Raw genomic sequence first — 25,958 nt, forward strand, 5'->3', positions numbered from 1 at the left:
GGTGTAGGTACACAACATCACATGTTTATAATAAATGTTCATAGAAAAGAATGAAAGAAGTTTAATGAAATTCTTCCAATTGGTTGGTTTGTTATGTACAGATCTGTGGATTTTTAAACAATTAAAGGGCAATAACTATTTGGAAAATTGACCAATCGAAAAAAAACTTGAAGGGCATCGTCGCAGTATCTTGGTTCATGTCTATTTCAAGTTTGATGAAATTCTACCTGCTAGTTACTGAGAAATGGCTGCAGACGGACATTTTTCATTAAATCAAGGGCAATAACTCTGAGGGAAATTGACCTATCAAAAAAAAAAAAAACTTGACGGGCATCAGCGCAGTATCTTGGTTCATGTCTATTTCAAGTTTGATGAAATTCTACCTGCTAGTTACTGAGAAATGGCTGCAGACGGACATTTTTCATTAAATCAAGGGCAATAACTCTGAGGGAAATTGACCTATCAAAAAAAAAAACTTGACGGGCATCAGCGCAGTATCTTGGTTCATGTCTATTTCAAATTTGATGAAATTCTACTTGTTACTTACTGAGAAATGGCTGCAGACGGACATTTTTTATTAAATCAAGGGCAATAACTCTGAGGGAAATTGACCAATCAAAAAAAAAAACTTGACGGGCATCATCGCAGTATGTTGGTTCATGTTTATTTCAAGTTTCATGAAATTCTACCAAGTAGTTACTGAGAAATGGCTGCGGACGGACGGGCGGACGGACTGACTGACGGACGGACAACGCCATTTCAATACCCCCTCCCGATTTCATCGGCGGGGGATAATAAAGTGAGTTTATATCCTAATATCCCTCATGAAAAAGATTGTTTTGTTAATGGCGTGGCTATATCTTTAATAAAGGGAAACACTTCTGCAGTTACTGAAGACATGAGCACGCACCACCGCCATATAGTGATGATCTATATTTGTGTTTTAAAGGGATTTCATGCAACACGTTTGGAAAAAATTGTTGTCAATACGTTTTTTAACAGTCGTAAATTGAAAGAAAAATCAGGTTTTTACTAAAAACAGAGTCCTTTAAAAAAAGAAACATGCGTAGATATTTGACGAAAATAAATGTCTTTCAGATAAAGCACAATAACATCGTTATTTGTTTAACTGCTCGCAACGTTTTTCAGCTTGCTATAAAATGTAGATATTTATGAGCATTTTTGTAAGTTTTTAGAAATGTTGTAGAAAAGGAAATTCTATGATGTCACTGTTATGGTTTGATGAAGGTATATATATTTAAGTATAAGCCTATCTCCAATATTTGTTCAGGTATTGATAAAATATCAAGAGTTATGTTAGAACATTGAAATGAGTTTAGTCATTTCAGTGCTGAACCTTTTCTTTGGGTCGGTTACAGGATCATTTGAGCCGCGCCATGGGAAAACCAACAAAGTGGCTTTGCGACCAGCATGGATCCAGACCAGCCTGCACATCCGCGCAGTCTGGTCAGGATCCATGCTGTTCGCTTTTAAAGCCTACTGCAATTAGAGAAACCGTTAGTGAACAGCACGGATTCTGGATCAATGCTAGTCACAAAGCCACTATGTGGGTTTTCACATGGCGCGGCTCCTTTCATTAAAGTTATAGAAATAAAGCGAAGTATCCATGTGAAGTATACAAACAAATGGTTTGTAAAGGAGATGGACAAAAAAAATTGTACTTACAATTTAAATGAAGTTTCATTCTTTTTTTGTTATTTCTCAATGTCATACACTCTGTATCACACTTTAGACAATTTAGTACCAAGTAAGAATGATAAAATTTGTTTGATCGAAAAGCTTTAATGAGTTACTTTTGGGAACACCACTGTAGTACTGGTAGAACTCTTCGTATAATAAACCTACGGTAGAAACCTCCAAAATGTTCAATAAAGACACTGAACTATCTCCAAAATAGAGTTGATAATACGACACGTCCAAAAATTCTTAACAGCATTTTCAGTAAAGTCTTTGTCTGAGACTATGTTACCATCAGCCGATGATGCTTCAATGAATGGAGCCGTATGTTCTTGTCATATTTCCTCCCCCAACCAAATTGTGTAGATAAATCTTGCAGCCCTATTGGTTATATTCAGGATTATGTATGAAGTGCAAGACACTGGATGCTTTTCACTTTTTAATAAACTATCCATACGACAGCATAAGGAACATTATTTCTGTAATGAGATATACATAGGAGATAAACAAAATGAGATAAATACACCCATGAAAGATGGTGCTTGTAGACGACAATTTTTATACGTCATTTCTGACACATCTACTTCCGATTCTATTGAAATCCAGAAGAAATTGTTTCTTTTCACTTCTTTTTCCTTTAAAGTAGCAAAGTAACAGGAAAACATACGATAAGAACCACGGACAGCACATAATATAAAGCCAAACTATCACAGTGATTCTGTAAATGCGTATCCTCTCCATAAAGTGGAAGGAAAATTAGGATATATGAAAGCCATTATTCAAATATTTATACCCGTGAAATTATTTTCAAAGAAAGCGAAATCTAATGCTATAGCGGGCATCTAAGTAGTACCACCGTCATTCCGTAAACCAGCAGTATGGCCTCCTCACATAAAAGAATTCTACACCCTTAGTGAGGTTTGGAACTCAAAGAGGAGAATGGCAAGTGATTCCAACACTTCAACCGTCACTTTGTATTACGTTTGCAAGGCTTAACAATGGCTGCAATATCAAAATTTGAAAAGTCAATAGATAACGCCGATTTTAAAAATTCTTTCCTTACCTTGAAAAACCGAAAACTATCTAACATTTGATCAAGACTGTCTTATTTTATTCTTTAACCTCTAAATGTATTTTAACCTAAATGTACCTGCACATTCTAATTGCATACCTATGTTGGCAGTTACAAGCAGTTCACTGTCTCATTTTGTCGTTTGCATACTAATGCAGTTTATTATAAAAAAATACAATTTATTTTATATAAAGTGCACTGAAAACACGTGACAACAAACACCAAAAGCAATTTATTTTTGTTTTGCTTTATGTCGCTTTTATGTTTATTTCCTCATACAATCAAATAAATTATTTCCAAAATCAATAACCAGCCATATAAGTAAGTGGGATGTTGTTGAGAAAGGCAAACAGCAGTCAGTTGTAAATAAAATAAGAAAAAAAAGCATTAAGTATTTTGAGTTGCACGTTTTGAATATTATAAACTTTGTTTTATTTTGATCTTAACTTCCAGTAAAATAAATTACATAGTTAAACACGATACTATATATAGACATTTAAATACTAACAACAGTAAACTATATTATCTGTTAGCAGGCGTTCGAGGGTAAAAAAAAGACGTAACTGTACATACGTTGTAGAGAGTATGTAACAACTTAAAGTTTGTTTCATGATACTGTGTATGTCATATCTGAAATAACCTTAAGTTACATAAATATGATATTGTCGGATTGTTAAAGACAGTGACACGTTAGAGCTTTGCTACTGCCCACTGACTGTAACTACAACGTTAGTTTCTATCAGCATTCGTTTTTGCATGGTTCAGTTCAGTTTCCGAGCCTTTAAAATCATTATCCTTAGACACATGTTAGATATTCTAACTCTTGAAAATAAAACGTCAGGCTAAAATGAAAAAGGGCCAAGAATATTCTGTAATATTAGTGAAAACTCACTAAAGGTGTTGGAAAGGTAAAGAAGGGACCTCTGTAAATAAGAAAATTGTGAATATAAGTGCCTCGATAGTGCTATCTCCAGAACTGACACATTCCGTTTCACATCTTTCTGCACTGACATACATCAATAGCACTTATTTTTTCTAAATAATCAGAAAAGTGAAACATTTCCCTTAAATGTTCTATCTCTTGAAAAGAAAAAGTCAAGTTAAAAATGAGGTTCAATGTTTGTGATATTCGGATATGTCACATACGTTTGCCATAACACTGCGAAAGTGATCTACGATACTTACAGAAGCGATAATCCATTCTGCAATGTCAGTGGTATTGTAGATCTAGTACATGTTTAACAATATCAATATTACTGCAATAAAACATTAAGAAGAGTACTTAAAACTGCGACAGTGCATTCAGAAATATCATATACAGTTGCGATAGTACATTCAGCACTATCACCATATTCAGCAATATCAACAGAATTACGATATGATACATTCAGCAGCGATGTTTTGTTCAGCATTATCAATAGAAATGCGATAATATATTCAGCAATATCAGTCGTATTTCAAAAGTCTGTACTGCTCTCAATAGTCAACTCTGATATCACTAATATTTTATTTATGTATTTCTTCAATGAGCTCATATTTAACGCCATTTAGTCGGATTCAAACTTGACAAGAACGTTTATCAGCTTACCGCTATCAAATGGTACTTAAAATAATGTACTTTTGCTACATCCAACACAGACCTTCAGTTCTAAAATCGCTTTCAATGAGCTTTACTCTTAATTTCTGATATTTCAATATCTATTTAAAATCACAATTATTTCGATTTATAAATGTTGCGGCTGAATTTCATTTATCAATTATTTATACGTAACAAGAACATGTGAAATACTGAAAAATCAGTATTTCTAAGATAAGTCTCGCAAACAATTACAGAGTTTTGCTCAGCAATGTTTTATTGTTATAAATAAATATATGTATCACAGTGACTCAAATATCTCTTAAGTCAAGAGCTATCTGATTGATTTCTGTTAAATGTTTTAGAACACATAAAACGAGAGCCTGATTTTTAAAAATTATAAATCTTGTATCAGAAATAAATCTTATTATATAATAATGTTTATTTTTATATGATAAAGAAAACAAACAAGTTTACCTTTTAAAGGCTATATTTCCGTTCGATGACAAATCCCAAAATATTTCAGTTACCTTAAAACATTTCATGATAACGACAAGGTTGAAGTCATTACAATCCAATACATAAAATAGATATAAGTAGGTAGAGAGTCGTAATTTATACTGTTATTAAGTAACTTTATCTTTTAAGCCAAAACGCTGTTTATAACCGAATATGTAAGTCAAGTAAAGCATTTAAATTACAAGGACACTTTAATTTAAATGTTTTCGTTAGAAACTAGAAAATAAAGACATATGAATCGGATGTTTTTGATATATTTGTAAATTAGATCACTGTTTTATATATTAATATGACACGCAATTTATTAACACAATGATTCCCTAAATAACATTAACATTACTTTTTCTTTTCTAATTAATGTAACCTACCTTATCTTTTATACTAAACATCATTTTCGTATACTTTAATCACCACTTTGCCCTCTTTAAACATTATCTCTCTTGCGACTGTCTGAATAAATATTTTCACAGATCCGATTATTTCCTCTGAATTGCTCAACAGTTTGGGAATAAAACTGTTCGTTACAGCACCAAACCAATTTATAGATACTGTGAGATCTAGCTACTCAATAATGTGAGTTATTAGAGAGGTTGCTGAGGCTACAATGTGTATTTGTAAACACTGTTATAGCTATGGTGTTAGATATCCAAACCATTAACGCCTAAATGTTGTTAACAACAAAATAAACAATATAAAACACCCCACACGTACTCGTACAAGGATGTTATTTCAGCCCCTCTCTTAAGTCTTATTGGAAAAACACAATTTTTAAAAAACAAAATTTCATGCATTAAATCCGCTGTGTTCGATCGTTCATATGACATTTTGAGTATGTCCGAATGGGGTTCGACGGTAAGGTAGGCCTATTACTTTTGATGTCTTCCTAAATCAAGAGCTGACCTCTACTAATTCTGCTCCGAGGTATGGTTTACTTAGTCCAACCCGTTGCGTAATTATCACTTTCATTTCATTTCAGTTTGATATTAAAGATTGATTATTGACCTTGACCTTTGCGCTAGGCGTATTTGAGTTGCACATGATACGTAATATAGGCCAGACGTGCTGACTAACCGAAAAAAAAAACGGGCGGACAAAAAAGCGCGATCCTATAGTCCCCGAAGCTGATTTTAACCATAAGAGGAAGAAAAGGCTGGAAACATTTAGTAGATAAAGTTTTGATATTACAAATACTCTGGAAAGCCCTGTCCATCTGTCATTAGCTTGGCTATATCTACGGAGTCATACTCGGCGTCACTCTCTGTTAAGTTTTGTGTGGAAGTTCTGATCTCAGTAACCATTGCATGTATTGGATTGAAAACTTTATATAAATGTTCCTAGTCATCAAACTTGCATTGTGCTTTACTATGTTTCCACTCTATTATCTAAAAGATTTTTCAAATATTTAAGTAAAATAAGTGTTATGTTTAATTTTCCGTAATATATTTTAAAAGTAAACGTACTTATAAAATTGCGAACACTAAGACCTCAATTCTTTCAAACTGTTAACTGTATCTAATCGGAGTTGTGTTACAAAGCAGCTGTTTTCCTTGATCATATATCTTATGTGAAAGTTTGATTAAAATCTCTCGTGGAGTTGTTAACTTTTTCTTGAAAGAGAAAATTTATATGTCACTTTTAAACGCAGGAACCTACTGCTACAGAAATCGGTTCTTTGATATAATATCAAACCACGTGCAATAAAGATTCTACGAATAAATATATTTTGTTTCGTTTGCATTGTATAATCATGAATAATCGATGCTAAGATCAGGATATACTGTTATTTGTTTTTTCCACGTTTTGCGTTTCGTTTATTGACGGATATATGTGTATAATATAATATCGATGATATTGCCTTCTTACAAGACAATTTATTGCTAATGATGGCGAAACGTGTGTTTTACCTTTAGATTTTGTTATTTATTCTCTATAATATTTATTTGAAATATTTCATTGACAACACATCACAAATAAAGCTAAAACTAAATGCGATTTATACTCCCAGATACCGCTTTGATACAAAATTGAAGATAAAATGTTGTAGTTTTAGACTCTGATATTTAAATGTGTCGGAAAAAAACCTAGTGACCTAGGTTTTACACATTGCAAGTCGTCATGGTGAGGTTAACAATTTCCTAGTTTTATGAAATCCTTCCAGAGGTTAAGAAGATATGGAATGGCCACAAACTAAACAGACATGAATTGAAGTTAATTGATATTGATCTCTGAATGTAAACCAGGTCATACGCTCTGCATCTCGTTCTGACTACGTAATTACCTGATGATAGATTTAAAAAATCTTACCAGCGGCTTAAAAGATATACTAAGAGCTGAAACAAATTTAAGGCTTTTGACCATTGACCTCCAATGGTGTACTTGACCTTGGTCCCAGTGACATTGGTTGTCCACTTAAAGAGGTAAATAAATAATGTTGATTTAATGACAATTTTTCAAGCGGTAGATATGGAGCGGGCATGGTAGACGGACGGACAGACAGACGGACGGACCAACGAACATGTGTGACTCTTATATAGCCCCATATTCTTTTTGTCTGAATGTATAATTGAGCCGTGCCATGAGAAAACCAACATAGTGGGTGTGCGACCAGCATGGATCCAGACCAGCCTGCGCCTCCGCGCAGTCTGGTCAGGATCCATGCTGTTCGCTAACAGTTTCTCCAATTCCAATAGGCTTTAAAAGCGAACAGCATGGAGCCTGACCAGACTGCGCGGATGCGCAGGCTGGTCTGGATCCATGCTGGTCGCAAACCCACTATGTTGATTTTCTCATGGCATGGCTCAATTAACATCACACTTGGGATTCTAAGAATGTTAACGTTGTATTTGCCTGTTTTACAAGACTAAGCTTAGACTGCTTTTCCACTATTTGGCTTATGGCGGTGCCTTTCTGCCTGTTTGAGTCTTTGTCTATTTGTTTAACTCTGTCTATGTGGGTTGTGTACATATTTATACGAATAGATCTAAACCTACTAGCTTAGATGATTGTAGAAGTTCTATATATGACACGTATCTCCGCGAAATGATAAATTATGCAGATTAAGTTCCATATGTGTCTGATAAATAACCTTAGACACGCTTCGTTAGAATACGATAATACTGTTTTGTAACCATGTTACCTTAAAGAATATATAAAATCGTTTAATCATGTGTGTTTTTACATAAAAATTGTGTCTATAACTGCTTTCTGTTCTCTTTTTCCCTATCACTCAATAGAACAAACATTTAACACTGAAGGTTTTGATAGAAAGATAACCCAAATGCCACAACGAAATAATATAAATATGAAAAAAGATGAGTATGCTAGTAATGACGACTGAAAGACATACGCAGTCTTATTGATTATTGCGTTCTGTCTCTGTAACTATTCTTTTTTACATTTTCAATTTGTCAAATAAATCGTAAACAAGGAATGATAAGCATCGACTTCTAAAACTAAAGACATATCTTTCTCATTTTCATGCGACAATCATCTGACAATGCTTGCATCTGACAATGCTTGGCACAAACTGGTTCATAGTAGATAAGGTTAAAAGCAGCCGTTTATAGTCATACATGTTTAAAACATAGTTTTTTTTTTTATTTTGTTTTGCATTTTGTGGGTATTAAGATCATATTACAACTTATCTTAGGTTTACGTGTTTAGTCTAAGAGCTTTATGATTTGTTTACTTTATTCGTTATCATTTTAAATAAGTTTGATCTAACAACTAATACAAGGCAAAAGGTAAAAAACGTCGTGATAAATTATTGAATTAATATTGTTTTTGATGATACAACTAATACTTTACAGGTGTAATAGGTAGCACTCGACGAAATGATCAAAATTTAAATTCCTTATTCTTTGGATAAAACTACTTTACACGGGCATTTCTTCATTAAAATATTATTTTTTGTCTAAATGTACGTAGTGTTATTACATCAAAGCTGCTTAATAGCACCCCACGACTGCTTGAAGTTCTGACAAAAATCCTGAGACACGGCTAAATGTCATCAATATTTGCTTCTTTCTGTCTTAAGTAAATAAATAAAATATCACGGAAGTTCGATTTTTACAGACTTTTATCTATTTTGGAGTTGAACAATAAATAGAAAATTTACAAAACTGTTCGTTAGAACCGTAATATTTAGTGTATTCTAATGACTATTGAATAACGAATGTAACAATGTTTTAAAACTTAAAAAAAAAAAATACCAGAAAACGTGATTTGCTTACCACTGTCTTATGCAATGATAAGTAAGTTACATAATGACTGATTTACGTAATAAGTTATACAATGATTGAGTTATATAAGGTACGCAATGATTGAGTAACGTAAGCTACATTCTGACTGAGTTACACAAGTTACAAAATGATTCAGCAACATTTCTCAAACAATATAAAATGCCATTTGTAAGTTGCCTTAGAATTACTACTAGTACAAAATGAGCTGAAATTGAAATATGTAAACAAAGAGCTATCATCATCAAAGCTAATGACAGCTCTTTCTCATTCTATCACAATATAAAATGTACTTGAAATATAACACGTGGGACTGTTTGGGGGACAAGTTGGCTATATTTTCTCATTATCTGTTTGTTGAAGTAATTATTTGATAGTGCTACGTATGATGTATACAACTTTGTTTTGCGTTTGAAATAGATAACAATACGGATAACATATACATTTAAGGACAACAAGGTATTGTATTCTTGCTTTCAAATATATTTTTGGGATACTTGAAATCAGAAGACAAATTTTCATAAGCAATTAGTGCGGGTAATTAAGACAAACGATTCTTTATTCATGAGCTAACTCAAATGACAAAACCAAAACTCGATCTTGCATGTTGCTTTGAAGTTTAATTGTTTCCTGATATTATTGAAACACAATTGTGAAATGGAAGATATCTTGTTTCTAGACACCTCTTCCCACGTCACCCTCCCCCTCCTAACCCCCGCTCCTACACCCTAAAAAGAGACGTATTGAATTTACCTTAATAACGTTTTATTCCCGTCCGACCGATTTCAAGTCCTCGAATAATATGCTGTCAAACACGATATCTAATGACAAGATCTGAAATGATTAAAGGAAAGTCATAAAAAATTGTGCAGTCGAAATTAAAATGCTTTATCTCTTAAGTAAAAGCAGTGTTGTAACCTATATATTAAATTTCAATGGAAAGTATCTGTATAACACAAACAGTTCTGTTTTACTTATGGAAATAAGTAAGTTATCATATAAAAAAAATCAAAATGTGATATTCATTTACATTTTGTCCTCGAGGACTCTAATTGCCCTTCATATATTTTCAAATAAAATCAAATATATTCTCACAGCAATTTCAAAGGATTGAAATAATGATATCCCTAGTAAAAATATATCATTGCTCCTGAGTCCCTCCACATTTTGTTCTTATCTGACAACCACTACTACTGGTCGAGTTTTCTACAAGAAACAGACGAACTAATGAAGTTAGTCTCTGCTGCAAAATTAGTTCTTTAAATAAAAACTTCGGAGTTATTTCATTTTATATAAAGGGGAAAATTGGAAATCACAAAGCTGTAGTGATAGAACTCAATAATAAAGATTCTGTAAGCTAACATGTTTTTTGCATAATTATAACCTTAAGTTTAAAATACATTTTGTAACTTGTAAGATCCAGCTTTAATTTGTGGTTTGTTTAAATATTGAAAACATTACACCCAGAGTCTATAAAAAGCTTTAATAACGCTTATAACGCATTCTAAGACCTCATACGGCTTATTATTACATACTCGTTTCTATTCCCCGTTAAGTTACACTGGTACCGGAAACGTCAATATTTTTCCATACACTGACGCCTGAATTTCATATCGGGTGCGTGACGTAATTCAGTGTGTGTTGTTGCACTATTTTTTTCTATTTAGTTCAGTATTGCCGATCCTATTCAGGCTATTAACAAATTTATGATATTTAATTATATTTATACGTGTAGATGCTTATGTAATAAAAAGGTTATTATCTCTGCATCGGGAATTATGCACTCGTTCTTCAGCGGAAGAATATTGCGCTCCTAAAGTCGCGCAATATTTCCGCTGAAGAACTCGTGCATATTTCCCGATACAAAGCTAATAACCTATAATTCTGCAGTAATCAGGGCACAACTCTTGTTACTATATGGCACAACATTAACCGGATGCAAGTGTGATGTCTAGCAAGTCACAGAATAACTGTATTCTTTTATGTCTCTTTGATGGCAACTATACAGGATTTTATATCAAAACACTGAGAAATACAAATATCCAGCTACGAATTCACAGGGACATATACATTGTACATCAGGCTAAGGCAATTATTTAATGTCCACCTACCATCTTAAAGTGTGCCTGTATTATCAGAATTACTCTCATGAATTTTTTTTTGTGGAGGCGGAAGGGGGAGGGTAGGAGGTTACTAGGTTGTGATGCGTCTTTTAGCTTTTTAATAGACTAAGTAGAGTTCGCAGTTTTAAAAGATTAAAGATAAGACTCGATAAAATGTTCTTGTTTTATATTTGTTACTTTTTAGGCAAAACTGCTTCATAATGGAACTCGTAAAATACATTTGTGTGCTAAAATATTAAGAACAGCATAAACAGTTACTGTTTATTCACCAGAAGTTATTACGGCAAAGCAAAGTTTAACTATAGCTAACACCATGATTACTTCCAACTTTTGTTCTACTGTCTTTGCCATTTAAAGAACTACTGAAACACTATTTCCATCACCAAAATTTACCCGTCAGACATACTGCAATAGCCAAATATTCTTGGCAAACTATATAACACTAAAGCAATAATCCGGTAAGAACGTATCGATTTGTCTAAAGTGTTCATATAAGGTTTGCTTAACCTTTAACAATCGTACCTATGGAACCTAAAACTTACTACACATCAACTACAATACAAGTATCAGATCCTCAATAACTCAGTAATGTAGAGCTGTTACAAAGGGTGACATTATAACACGAACATGCACGCTTGTATAGGAAATAATTATTCATATTAACTCAAATTGCTAACATTTATCCAACAACTTAATCGAGTAACACGAGAGGTGACACAGTCTTTAACCTAACAGCACGCTTTACGAGAGGCATTCCAAATGCGTCAGTCAGTTATGTATTTATAACAATCCCTATGCATATGAACCCTCTGGAGAATTTCACTTAAAATACGAGTGATTCAGTTCCCTTTTTTATGCAGCTTCGCTGAACATACTCAGTTCTGAACATTTATAACAAAAACGCCTTGAACAATGAATGATATAAATTATAAAGGAAACTTGTAATTCGTTTCAACACATTCAAATTGTTATTGTTTTTTTTCCCCAGGACATTTATGAAATTCTGGAATCTTTGTACCTACTGCTTTCAAAAAGAAGGCTGAAATTTAAAACAAATTGAAGGTGTGTTATAAATCTCTTTTTTTTGTAGGGCGTATAAATTATTTACGCTGTATGTTCAACAATAGATTTAAAACAATTTCGTTGACTTTTCTCAAAAAAAGTATAATGACTTATCAACATGAAAAATTAGATATTGAAATTTGATCATAATGTACTCGTAAATTAACAAGAAAATGTATCTTATTTCTGTTGCCGTAAAGCTATCATAGAGGATCTGTGCTTTAGAAGTTTGAGCTTTTTATTGTGTATAACCTGCGGCTAAGTATTGTGTTTATTGCTTGACGTTGGTGATTTACTCTTGAATTTACCTTATGAGAATAAAAATCTTTTATAATATCTAACACCTATCAATACAGTATATTTATGCGTTATGTGAAAACACCAGGTCAGTGGTCCGATACGTGCAGTTATGTTACAAAGAATTTTACCTTTCTTTTAAGCAGTTACAATATCATTTCAAAGTGTAATTAATGTTCCATTATAATGACTCTATGCTATATGAGTTATGAGTTGCACATCATTTGTTACTTGCGACGTTACCTTTGTAACATGATGTAGCATATCCTAGAAAAAAGACAATCTAATAATAAGTCTTTCTACTTATTAGACTTTGATACATTGAAATGTCCGAGAAAATAATATGTTTCTAGCCTGTTTACATTAGTTTTAACCAAGTGTTCGCGGACAGACAGATGTTGTGAAACAGTTTAATGTATTATCATATACTATACTGTTTTATAATTATTAGACAAAAAAGCTAAATGTTTAAAACAGTTTAGCAATCGTAAAATAATAATCAAGGTTTTGAATCTAAATTAATTTGTCATGACATTGTATCACATACAGTCGAACCTATCTATAAAGACCACCTTTGGGAGAGCCAAAATGTGGTCTTTATTGGGAGGTGGTCTTTATTCACAGGTTAAAATACACTGTAAATGTTAAGATGGGAAACCAAAAAACAAGTGGTCTTTAGAGCCAGGTGGTCTCTGTTCAGAGGTGGTCTTTAACACATGTTTGACCGTATTTGTACATTGTACCGTACATTTTCGTGAAATACGAGATCATTTAAAATCAAACAAACAAAAATATATATTCGCTCTTGAAACTTTGAAAGCTACAAATGTAAACGCCTTGACAGATCAATTGTTATTAAAAACTCGAATTAAAGGTTTTACTGCATTTAAACGACCAGTAAGGTGTTCCATTACAGTATAGATTTATATGAGCCGTGCCATGGGAAAACCAACATAGTGGGTTTGCGACCAGCATGGATCCAGACCAGCCTGCGCATCCGCGCAGTCTGGTCAGGCTCCATGCTGTTCGCTTTTAAAGCCTATTGGAATTAGAGAAACTGTTAGCGAACAGCATGGATTCTGACCAGACTGCGCGGATGCGCAGGCTGGTCACGATACATGCTGGTCGCAAACCCACTATGTTGGTTTTCCCATGGCACGGCTCAATATTATGATATCTGTTTCTTAACATCAATAAAATATGTTGAGTCTATTGAACAGTGGTCCTATCAAACGACTATAGACATAAACAAATACTTGTAAATTTCAACACTAATTAATTAAACCCATCTTGTTATATTATCAATACAAAGATAATTTACCTTGACGACACTAATTCCCGTCCGGCTTTAAATCCTTAAGTATTATACTGTTTTCTCAGAACATATCGCGAGAACGGCAACTGAAAACCAATAAGGGGAAAAGGTGCATAGGGCCGTATCCCGAGTAAATATTAATGTCCAATCACTGCTTCTGAGATCCTCGACATTTCGGGAATAAAACTGATAGACTGATAGTTAACGCTTTGGATTGATTAACGGTCACTTACTTCAGTAGCTCGTCAATAACACAGAGCCGCCGAATAGGACACGTATGTGCATCACCTTACATAGTTTTATACAAAAAATAATAATAACGTGACTAGCCATCGTTTAATACCTGTACAACTTACGAAAGAAAATTTTCCTTAAATTCAATAAGAAAACTGTGCAAAACACCATGCAATTGATATTGTTCAAATATAACACTGAAACGACTCTTATATTCTATTACGCGTGTACCCGTAAACCCGGAAATCTAGAATTACGGAACTTTTATCACAGCGTTACTTGTGTATGGAAGTAATTAACAGTTTGCAATTTATCCATTTCCATTTAAAGCGACACTGATAACTGTGAAGATGTTTTGTATGAAAAACAACGAAATACCATAAACTAGTCAAGTTATATATTTACTGCATTAAGTCTTAAATGTTTGGCAAAATTAGTCGTGTAAAATTGTAAAATAACACAATAGTATCCGGGTATCACTAACGTATATGCAAAGTTCGTATGCAAATTGAATTCGGTCGATTAAGATAAAAAGCGAAAACTAAAGACTTTTATCAGTCCTATACCGACACACACTTCCATATTAGTCGAGTATCTGAGGGGGTTCTGTCCTTGATAGATCAATCGAGGCTGATTTGCTCATGGCAGTTTTGAGCAATAAAATTTGGCGGCAATCCTGGCGGTTAACCTGGGTTTCTTAGAGGGCCTCATGATTTGAGACTATCATCCTCGATTTTCTTGCACTTCAGGTAACCATCTACACTATTCTACGAAGATTTCCCGGACCTCTGATGCACACGGAACCTTTGATACTGCAGTACATAACGCTATTGCGTGTATGTAAACTCCAGATAATTTACTTTATTATTGGATGCGCTGCAATACCACAGATATCCCGTCTCAAATTAGCCAGTGTTTATACGTTTTCAATACACATTTTCAACAAGTGCCTATCATATATATGTATTGCTTCTTAATTTATTGCAATTGAAATATGAAGTGTTCCTTTAAATGTGCTGCGCATGTCATGCACTTTATTCTGCTTAATTCCCTTTTCTAGGGGTATGTATTTTAAAATGTGCTTTCAATTCGTTTCAAAAGTTTCTCAGAAAGACACCTTAGAATACACTGATCAGTTGTTTTTTTTCTACTGGAAATCGATAACCTTCTGAAATTTAAGTGCCCTCTAAGATATCGACGTAATACCAACACCTCTGTATATGTTGCTTTCTAAATATAAAACTCGACCCACGGGAAGGTGTGATATAAATCTCATTTCGTAGGGTGTATAAATTATTTTTGTTTATGATCAAAATCCCTGTATTTCTAAAGGGCAATGATATGTGATTAAGCTAAAACTTAAATATATCGCAAATCTGTTTTTATTTTCTTGAAAGATTAATGTGATAAGCAGGATCCTGCAATATTGTTATCACTGATAATTATTTGCTTCTTAACTTGTTTATTCCATGTTAGAAGATCTGTTCAAATGGTATTGTCGTGCTTTTCGATAAGTATAATCTATCAAATGTACGAATCACGCTAGCGATTCAAACAGACCCACATTACAATAAAAATCTTTAATAATATCCAACACCTATCAATACGATACATACATGCGTTATATGATACATATATGCGTTATGTAGACCACCAAGGGCCATTCGATACATTCACATGCTGAATGATTCTTTACTATTGGTTACACTGCTTGTTGGTGACAGGATACGGGATATACGCTGTCTCGAAAATCCATATCAGGCTCGAGCTTCGAGACAGAGTATCACCAACAAGCTGTGTAACGATTTTATCTTGCCGACTACCCTTTACTTACATGCTATAATCTTATATTTTGTAAGTTAATAAAGCGGCAGCTATTTTTTTAAATCAAAATTCATACCTGAAATGTGCTAGCAGGATATGGAATATATCCTGTCTCCACGTGACGTCTATTGACCAATAGAAATGCAAGAAATTTGTAGGAGGCAAGATAAGTGCAGTTATGTTGCAAAAAAAATTTACCTTTCTTTTAAGAACAATCACGGGGTCCTATTTTAAAAGCAGTAACAATTTAATTTCAAAGGGTAATAAATGTTCGCTTTTAATGACTCTATGTCATATTAGTTAAGAGTTGTAAATCATTTGCTATTTGCTCGTTCCGTTTGTAAAATGATGTTACATATTCTAGAAAAGAAGGGAATTAATCTGAAAATAAGTCTTTCTAGTTATTTAGACTTTGAGACATTGAAATGGCTGAGAAAATAACATGTTCTAGCCTGTTTACACTAGTTTTAACCGGGTATCCGCGGACAGACAGATGTTGTGAAACAGTTTGATGAAATATATTATCATACATTTGTACTATTTTATCATTATTTTACAAAGAAACGAGACAAAAAAGCTAAATGTCTACAGCAGTTAAGCAATCGTAAAATAATAATCAAGGTTTGAATCTAAAACAGGCACAAGAAATTTGCCATGACATTATATCACATATCTGTACAGCAGATGTTTTGCCGAGCTAACTGTATTCATAGCAGATATTAAAATCTGTTAACAAACTCACTTTTGTTAATATTTATTGAACGTTGACATACTGAATGTAGATCTACTTAAAAAGTAACTTTCGCCAAAAAAAGCATTTCTTCTTGATGTCACCAAGCTCAAACGTACGACTTTTTGCTTAATTCGGGTTTCTTTCTGTTTTTGAATAAAAGTTTTAATTCCAATTTTCTTTATTCGGTAGTTTAAGACGAGCTCAGTTATACTGTTTCTGCTGCATGTGTATCCTGCGTGTTAATTTGTCTTTGATAGTGATGTAAATCGTAGAAACCTGTTAACCTTTACCCTGCTAAATTTCTATAATGAACTTGTCCATCTTTCAATTTGGACAGTGTCATTAACTGTTACAAGGGATGATTACCAAAAAGATACAGACTGAATGGTGAACCGTGCATATCTTGATCCGGCTGCACGGATGTGCAGGCTGATCATGATCTACACTGGTCGCAAAGATAGAATCAATCGTGTTCAGCATGATAAGGATTAAACTTGTATACTGTGAAACCATTAACTTTCCTAAGAGATCATTATCGTGGTATGAGGTTTTATCAATCCTGACATTTAAAACCAAACATACTAACAAACAAATGTATCTGCTCTTGAAACTTTGAAAGCTACAGATGTCACCTTGATAAAGCTGTTAAAACACGAAATTAATTGATTTTACGGTATTTAAAACGTTCAATAATAGTATAGATTTGTATGATATCCGTTTCTTGACATCAATAAACTACGTTGAATTATCTTTTTATTTTCCCTATAAAATGTCAAATGAAAAGTGCTACCAAACAATTATACACATAAATAAAAGCTTATAAATTTCATCACTTATTTATTAAATAGATCTTGTTAGTACTGTTATCAACACATACAAAAACAATTTACCTGGATGACGCTAAGTCCCGTCCGGTTTTAAATCCTCAAATATTATACAGTCATCGTTTTCTCAGAACATATCACTAGAACGGCAAGGTCGGAAATGACTGAAAACCAATAAGGGGAGAAAGTGGATAGAGATGTTACTTAATCTGAAAAAGTCAAACCGTATCCCGAGTAAATATCAATGTCCGATCTTTTCTCAGAACATATCACTAGAACGGCAAGGTCGGAAATGACTGAAAACCAATAAGGGGAGAAAGTGGATAGAGATGTTACTTAATCTGAAAAAGTCAAACCGTATCCCGAGTAAATATCAATGTCCGATCACTGCTGATCCTCGATATTTCGGGAAAACAATTGATAGACTGATAGTTACTGCTTTACATTGATTAACTGCCTCTGTATTAACTTTCTTCAGTACCTTGTCAATAATATAGAGTTATTGAAGCGAACAAGTATGTGCATCACCTAACATGGTTTTATACAAAAAAAAGAAGAAATAAGCTCGTGACTAGCCATCGTTTAATACCTTTACCAATTACGGAAGAAAATTTCCTTAAGCTCAAAAGGATAAGTTAGCAATTGATATAGTTCAAATATGACACTGACAAGACTCTTATATTTCATTAAACACCAGGAAATCTAAAATTACAGAACTATTTATATTCAGTTACAGTTTACAGTTTTATTTGGCAAATCAGCAAATCAATGCTTTTCAATGTTTAGTGATAACTTTTATCACAGCGTTACTTGTGTAACGGAGTAATAAACAGTTTGCAATTTAACCATTTACATTTAAAGAGACACTGATAGCTGCGCAGATGTTTCGTTTGAAAAGCTACGAAATACCGTAAAGTAGTCAAGTTATTTATTTACTGTCTTAAGTCTTAAAGTTTTGGCAAAAATCAGTCGTTTAAAATTGTAAAATTGTAAAATAACACAATAGTATCCGGTTATCACTAACGTATATGCAAAGTTCGTATGCAAATTGAATTCGGTCGATTACGATAAAAAGCGAAAACTAAAGACTTTTATCAGTCCTATACTGACACACTTGTAGTTTCGGTACACTTCCATATTAGTCGAGTATCTGAGGGGGATCTCATCGAGGTCGATTTGCTCATGGCAATGTATAGAGTTTTGTGCAACAAAATTTGGCGGCAATCTTGGCGGTCAACTTGGGTTTCTTAGAGGGCATCATGATTTGAGACTATCATCCTCGATTTTCTTTCACTTCAGGTAACCATCTACACTATTCTACAACGATTTAGAGGACCTCTGATGCACACGGAACTCCCATTCCTTCCCCCTTTGATACTGCAGTACATTACGAAATTGCGTGTATGTATACTTCAGATAATTTACTTTATTATTGGATGCACTGCAATACCACAGATGCTCCGTCTCAATCTAGCCAGTATTTATACGGTTTCAATACACATTTTCAACAAGTGCCTATCATATATATGTACTGCTTCTTAACTTAATTAAATTAAAATATGAAGTATTCCTTTAAATGTGATGCACTTGTCATGCACATATTCTGCTCAATTCCTTTTTCTAGGGGGTTGTATTTTAAAATGAGCTTTCAATTCGTTTCAACTCGACCTACGAAATCTCATTTTCATAGGGCGTATAAATTATTTTTGACTATAATCAAAATATCTGTGTTTCCAAAGGGCAATGATATGTGATAAAGCTAGAACTAAAATTTATCGCAAATTAGTTTTCTTTTCATTACAGATTAATGTGATAAGCAGGAAACTGCAACGATAACAACACGTATGTACACTTACGATCTGAGATTCTTTATCAATAGAATTTCTCTGTTGCAATACTGTTATCAACTTGTTTATTCCAGTAGTTTATAGAGGATATTTGTTTGTTTGCAGTGAGATATCGAAATATATCATCACCGATAAGGGAGACAATTGAATATTTTCACGAAGGCGGAGCCTGAGTGAAAATATCAGAATTGTCTCCCTTATCGGCGATGATATATTTCAATATCTCACTGCAAACAAACAAATTTTCTTTTTATTTTATGCTAGCTTGTGAAGATCAATGAATTTTCTGTTTATTACGTGCATAAATGTTCATATAAATCCAATATTTTATGACGAAATTCGGATTTATTTAAGCTACCGTGTTACATATGATACATCCGCTAAATTACCATGGACACTTAGGCACATTAATATCGAATATTGGTGATTAGGTTCATTAAATCAACACGACGCCATTTTGTTTTTAAAAACAGAAGGCGACAAACAAAAACTGCATTTAAATATTTTGTGTAAAAATACACAGTCCGCGGCTAACAGAGACACTGACAAATGCCGGTAGTTAAGTAGAAGCATAATTAAATCTTTTCGGGTCAATCCGTCAGTTCGTTGAATAACCGGAAGCTTGCTTTGTTTACCAAAACACACGCTGAAGGTCAGATTAAAAATAACAACACGAAAAATCTAAACAACTGTGGAATATGCGTATGTCCATGGAAAATCAAACTGCAAAATTAAATATCATCATGGATTCAATAGTAATAGCTAGGAAATATTGATCTAGGAGCTGCATAGCATAACAAAATGCCTGGAAGTTGGAACACAACTGGCTGGGCTTAGAGGGGGAAAGTAAATGCTGGCATATTACGTAAGGTTGAGTTGATGTCTTGTGATAATTAACTAAGACAACAACCAACTAAATGTGCTGCCGCCAGTAAAATCTACCACACGATAGACTAGTGAACCAATGGAAAAAAGTAGAGGAAACACACATATATCTGTAGCTACATGAAATTATGGCAAGGCCTAGCAACCAAGCTGACAAAGGTAACATTATTTCTTTTGCAAATTTAATTATATAGCTAGCCTGTTCTATATAGGATTGTCTAGCAGTTCATGACTCGTGTATGGCTTGAGTATTAGTATAATCCAGTAATTTTAAAGGCAGCGAAGGGAGGTAATTAAAGAATATATATTTCAAGGGAGATAATTTATCTGGAAAAAAAGAAGTTCGGCACTGTGAGTGATATCGATTTAAAACTCACTGCTATTTTCCAGTATTTCACCAATAAGCATAAAATAAAATATTTTATTTGAGTCTCATCCATTTACATTTTATACATATATACAAACAATAAAAATCATACATCAGTAAATGGCCATTCTATATAGAATTACTAGAGACTATCTAAAAAAACAAGAGCTGTCCGTAAGACAGCGCGCTCGACTTTTCTCAGTGCTTGCCTCTGAATTAGAGCTTTGCCAGTAAAAACATTCCAAGTTAAAAAGGGACAAAACTTTAATCAGAGTTATGGGAATTGTGTCTCCTGGTGTAGACCTTGATTGTAAATAACTACTTAGAATTTCAAGTCAAAAGCTTTAATAGTAACAGAGATATTTGAATTTTAACAAAAAATTCTAAGTTAAAAAGGGGCATAATTCTGTCAAAAACCAAACCAGAGTTTTGGGTATTGTTTCTTCTTATGTAGATTTTGATGGTAAGTAAGTATTTTAAGTATCAAGTTAAAAGCTTTGATAGTAACAGAGATATTTGACTTTATCAAAATCTAAAAAAAAGTCTAAGATAAAAAGGGGCATAATTCTGTCAAAATTCAAATCAGAGTTATGGGGATTGTTAGAAGATCTGTTCAAATGGTATTGCCATGCTTTTCGATAAGTATAATCTATCAAATGTACGAATCACGCTAGCGATTCAAACAGACCCATATTACAATAAAAATCTTTTATAATACCTAACATCTATCAATACGATATATATATTCGTTATATGATACATATATGCGTTATGTGAAACCACCAAGGGTCAGTCGATACATTCACAGGCTGACTGATCCTTGGTCCGATACGTGCAGTTATGTTGCAAAGAATTTTACCTTTCTTTTAAGAACAATCACGGGGTTCTATTTTGAAAGCAGTAACATTGTAATTCCAAAGGGTAATTAAAGGCACTCGCTACAGTTTTTCCGGACGTACCAAGTTTCATCATGATAGCTCATTCCTAAGTTAAGTTATTGATCGGAAACCCTTCTTCTATTTTAAGTAACAGTGACCTTGACCTTGACCCCAGAAACCCCAAAATCAATCCCAGCCTTTGTCTTGATATAAGCTACATACATACCAACTTTTATTCAAATATCTTTACCGAAACAAAAGTTATTGACCGGAAACACCAGTTTGACGCCGCCATCCGCCCGCCCGACCAACGACATACCCCAATCTAATAACTCAGGTTTTCGTTGAAAAACGTAGAGCTATGTTAATAATAATATTAAATAACAACGTAGAGCTATTGAAGAGGACGCGTATGTGCATCACTATACATGGCTTTATACAATAAATTAATCTCGTGTCTAGCCATCGTTCAATACTTTTACCACTTACGGAAGAAAATTTCCTTACGTTCTGAAAGATAACTGTGCAAAACACCGTACAATTGATACTGTTCAAATAAGACACTGACAAGACTGTAACATTTCATTACGCGTGTAATCGTTAACACCAGGAAATCTAGAATTACGGAACTATTTATATTCAATGTTCAGTGAGAAATTTTATCCCAGCGTTATGTTGTATCAAAGATAGCAATAGAAGACAGTAATTAACAGTTTGAAATTTATCCATTCCGTCTAAACAGATATGATTGTGACTTAAGACGACAAATATATAACTTGACTAGTTTATGGTATTTCGTAGTTTTTCATAAGAAGCATCAATTGATAAATTGTAAAATAACAGAATAGTACCCGGGTATCACTAACGTATATGCCAAGTTCGTATGCAAATTGAATTTGGTCGATTTTGATAAAAAGTGAAAAAGAGAAAACAGCAACTACTTAAACCTAAATGAACAAGAGCTGTCTCCATGGGATGACACATGCCCCTGATGGCACTTTGAATGAATAGTTATGGCCGATGTTAGAGTTTAGGACCTTTGACCTACGGAGCTGGGTCTTGCGCGCGACACGTCGTCTTACTGTGTCACACATTCATGCGTAGTTATTTTAAAATCCATGCATGAATGACAATGATATGGACCAGACACGCCCAACAATGCACTATCATGAAAAATGACCTTTAATGTCTAAGTGTGAACTTGACCTTCGAGCTACGGACCTGGGTCTTGCGTGCGACACGTCGTCTTACTGTGGTACACATTCATGCCAAGTTATTTGAAAATCCATCCATCGATGACAAAGATATGGACCGGACACGCCCATCAATGCACTATCATTTAACGTCTAAGTGTGACCTTGACCCTTAAGCTACGGACCTGGGTCTTGCGCGCGACACGTCGTCTTACTGTGGTACACATTCATGCCAAGTTATTTGAAAATCCATCCATCGATGACAAAGATATGGACCGAACACGCCCATCAATGCACTATCCTTTAACGTCTAAGTGTGACCTTGACCTTTGAGCTTCGGACCTTGGTCTTGCGCGCAACACGTCGTCTTACTGTGGTACATATTCATGCCAAGTTATTTTAAAATCAATCCATCGATGACAAAGATATGGACCGGACACGAAAATTGCGGACAGACTGACCGACCGACAGACGGTTCAAAAACTATATGCCTCCCTTCGGGGGCATAAAAATATAAAGACTTTTATCAGTCCTTTACTGACAACTTGTAGTTTCGATACACTTCTATATTAATCAAGTATCTGAGGGGCTCTGTGTGCTTGATATATCAATCGAGGCTGATTTGCTAATGGCAAATGTATAGAGTTTTGTGCAATAAAATTTGGCGGATATCTTTGCGGTCAACTTGGGTGTCTTAGAGGGCACCATGATTTGAGACTAGCATCCTCGATTTTCTTGCACTTCAGGTAACCATCTACACTATTTTACAAAGATTTAGAGGACCTCTGACGCACACAGAACCCCCATTCCTTCCCTCTTCGATATCGCAGTATATAACGCTATTGCGTGTGTTTACATGGCGTATGTAAACTCCAGATAATTTACTTTATTACTGGATGCGCTGCAATACCACAGATATCCCGTTTCAATTTAGCCATAATTGATACCTTTTCAATACACATTTTCAACAAGTGCCTGTCATATTTATGTATTGCTTCTTAATGTAAATTTAATCAAAATATGATGTGTTGCTTGTAATGTGCTGCGCTTGTCATGCACTGTATTCTGATCAATTATCTTTTCTAGAGGGGATCTATTTAAAAAGTTTGCTTTCAATTCTCAGAGAGACACCTTCCAATACTCTGACAAGTTGTTAATATTTTCGGGATATCGACGAAATACCAAAAATGTTGCTTTCAAAATGTATAACTCAACCTACGAGAATGTGTAATATCAATCTCAATTTCTTAGGGCGTATAAGTTATTTTTGTCTATATCAAAATCTCTGTGGCAAAGATATGCGATTAAGCTAAAACTAAAATCTATCTCAAATATGTTTTCTTTTCTTTAAATTTTAAATTGAATGTGGTAAGCAGGAAAATGCAGCAATAGAAATGAAATCAGAGTTTGTCTTAAAATTTCAAGTTTGTACACTTGGGATCTGAAATTCTATATCAGTATAATTTCTCTGTTTTTGAAATATTGATATAACTGATGATAACTGGCTTTTTAACTTTTTATCATAATTATGCTACTAGATGTGTTTTGTTACTGTTCAAATGTCCTTGTAAGTATAAACCATATAAACCACTTCGTCAAATGTACAATTACACTAGCGAATGTCGGAATTAACTGTAAATTCAAAACATGAAGACAATGAAAGCTCTATATCGCTCACCTAACTGAAATTGGTGTATTTTATTTAAATAGGTGGTTTTGAATCTAAAATATTTTCCATTATTAAAGACAGTAACATTGAGGCTAGACTTGCTATAAACCAATTTTGGTCTAATCGTGTCATTTCAAAGTAACATTGACATTGACTCTTCAAATGCGCGAAATTATTTTGAAAAAAGGCAGTCTGAAAGAAAGCTAAATCCCTTGCCACTGTTATGGATAGTGAAAGGGTAAACCTTTGACCTTGAGCTGTGACCTTGACCTTGAACTGACATGGCTGACTCATGAATTCTGCACATCGTCTTGGTAAGGTGATCATTTGACCCAAGTTTTATACAAAATCCTTAAAGGGTTTAGGAGATATAGAACAGAACAGAACAGAACATATATTTTATTTATGACTTGTATGTACATACATTGTCATTAGATAAAGAAAATATAATACACATATATAGTCACGAATTTCTAATAAACAATAACGAAATTTTTGACATTGGTATCGTTCTATATAAATCATTTTAGATAAATATGGTAACAGCTAATTCAGGGATAACTTATCACAAAAGCTCAAACCTGCATAATTTCATATCCGACTATTATGAGGATGAACTATTATACAATTTTTCTTTTCTTATTGTTAATGCTTCCTTAATATATCTGGCTAATCTAATAAGAATGGTCTTATTTTCTGATTTAAGCAATTCTATAAATTTAAACATTGACGGCCGGTTGAAGAAGTACTTTTTAATATATTGTTTTCTAATTTGTGAGTAACAAGGGCAAATCAATATGAAATGGTATTCGTCCTCGATATCACGTAAATTACAACAGTCACAGTAACGTTCATTTCTTGGTGTTCTATTTCTACCATATCTACCTGTATGTATTTTAAGAGAATGGGCAGACAGTCTAATTCGTGATACAAAACTTCTTAAATTTTTTGGTAGTATGTCAAGGTAACTTTCATAAGAGAAATCATTTTTACATCGTGCATATAGTTCTAAAACGGTATTATTTTGTATTGAATTATGCCAGTCTTGCAAATAATTGTCAAAAACCCTCTGTTTAAATATTTTAGGAAATACATTACAGTCCACAGATTCAGGATTTGAAAAAACGTCTGCAAAACCATATATACTAAGTAACCTTTTAACATTAGCAGTCCAATTATTATAACCTTTGTTACAATCATTTAAACTTTGTTCATAAACCTTTTTCAAAATAATATTATCTGTGTACAATAATTTACACCAGTATTTTATAATCCTAACATATCTTACATTATATAAAGGATAACGCTGCAATTCACCATAAACACCTATGCTACTGGTACTTGTTCTAACATTTAATATCCTTTTACAAAACTTCAAATGAATACGTTCAATTTCCTTCGACTTTGAATAACCCCAGACTTCGCAAGCATATCCTAGTATGGAACCAACAAAGGAATCAAATAGTTGACATTGTAGTTTTGGCTTTAAATTAAACTTTTTGCAGTTACACATTAATACATTCATTGCTTTAAGTGCTTTTCCGCTTAGGTGTTCCTGGTTCATTGCAAAATTACCAGTATAATTAAACACAGTACCTAAATAA

General features: G+C 33.7%; 1 protein-coding gene across 11 annotated transcripts in view; it reads right to left on the reverse strand.

Moving 5' to 3' along the window:
• The window catches only part of LOC123564620 (FMRFamide receptor-like), a 105,208-nt gene that overhangs the window by 53,442 nt on the left and 25,808 nt on the right, over window positions 1-25,958 (reverse strand). For 4 of the 11 annotated variants that reach the window (XM_053537292.1, XM_053537285.1, XM_053537293.1 and 1 more), the window contains one exon: window positions 9,857-9,937. The exons of 2 other annotated variants lie outside the window; for them this stretch is intronic. The gene's annotated coding sequence lies outside the window, so the exon portion shown is untranslated. Of the gene's footprint in view, window positions 1-4,823; window positions 4,962-5,233; window positions 5,368-9,856; window positions 9,938-13,906; window positions 14,111-17,581; window positions 17,680-25,958 lie in introns of those variants that run through there. 5 more of the 11 variants (XM_053537294.1, XM_053537286.1, XM_053537287.1 and 2 more) reach the window with 4 other exon arrangements.

The sequence above is a fragment of the Mercenaria mercenaria genome, chromosome 2, assembly GCF_021730395.1.
Source record: "Mercenaria mercenaria strain notata chromosome 2, MADL_Memer_1, whole genome shotgun sequence".
Classification (NCBI taxonomy): domain Eukaryota; kingdom Metazoa; phylum Mollusca; class Bivalvia; order Venerida; family Veneridae; genus Mercenaria; species Mercenaria mercenaria.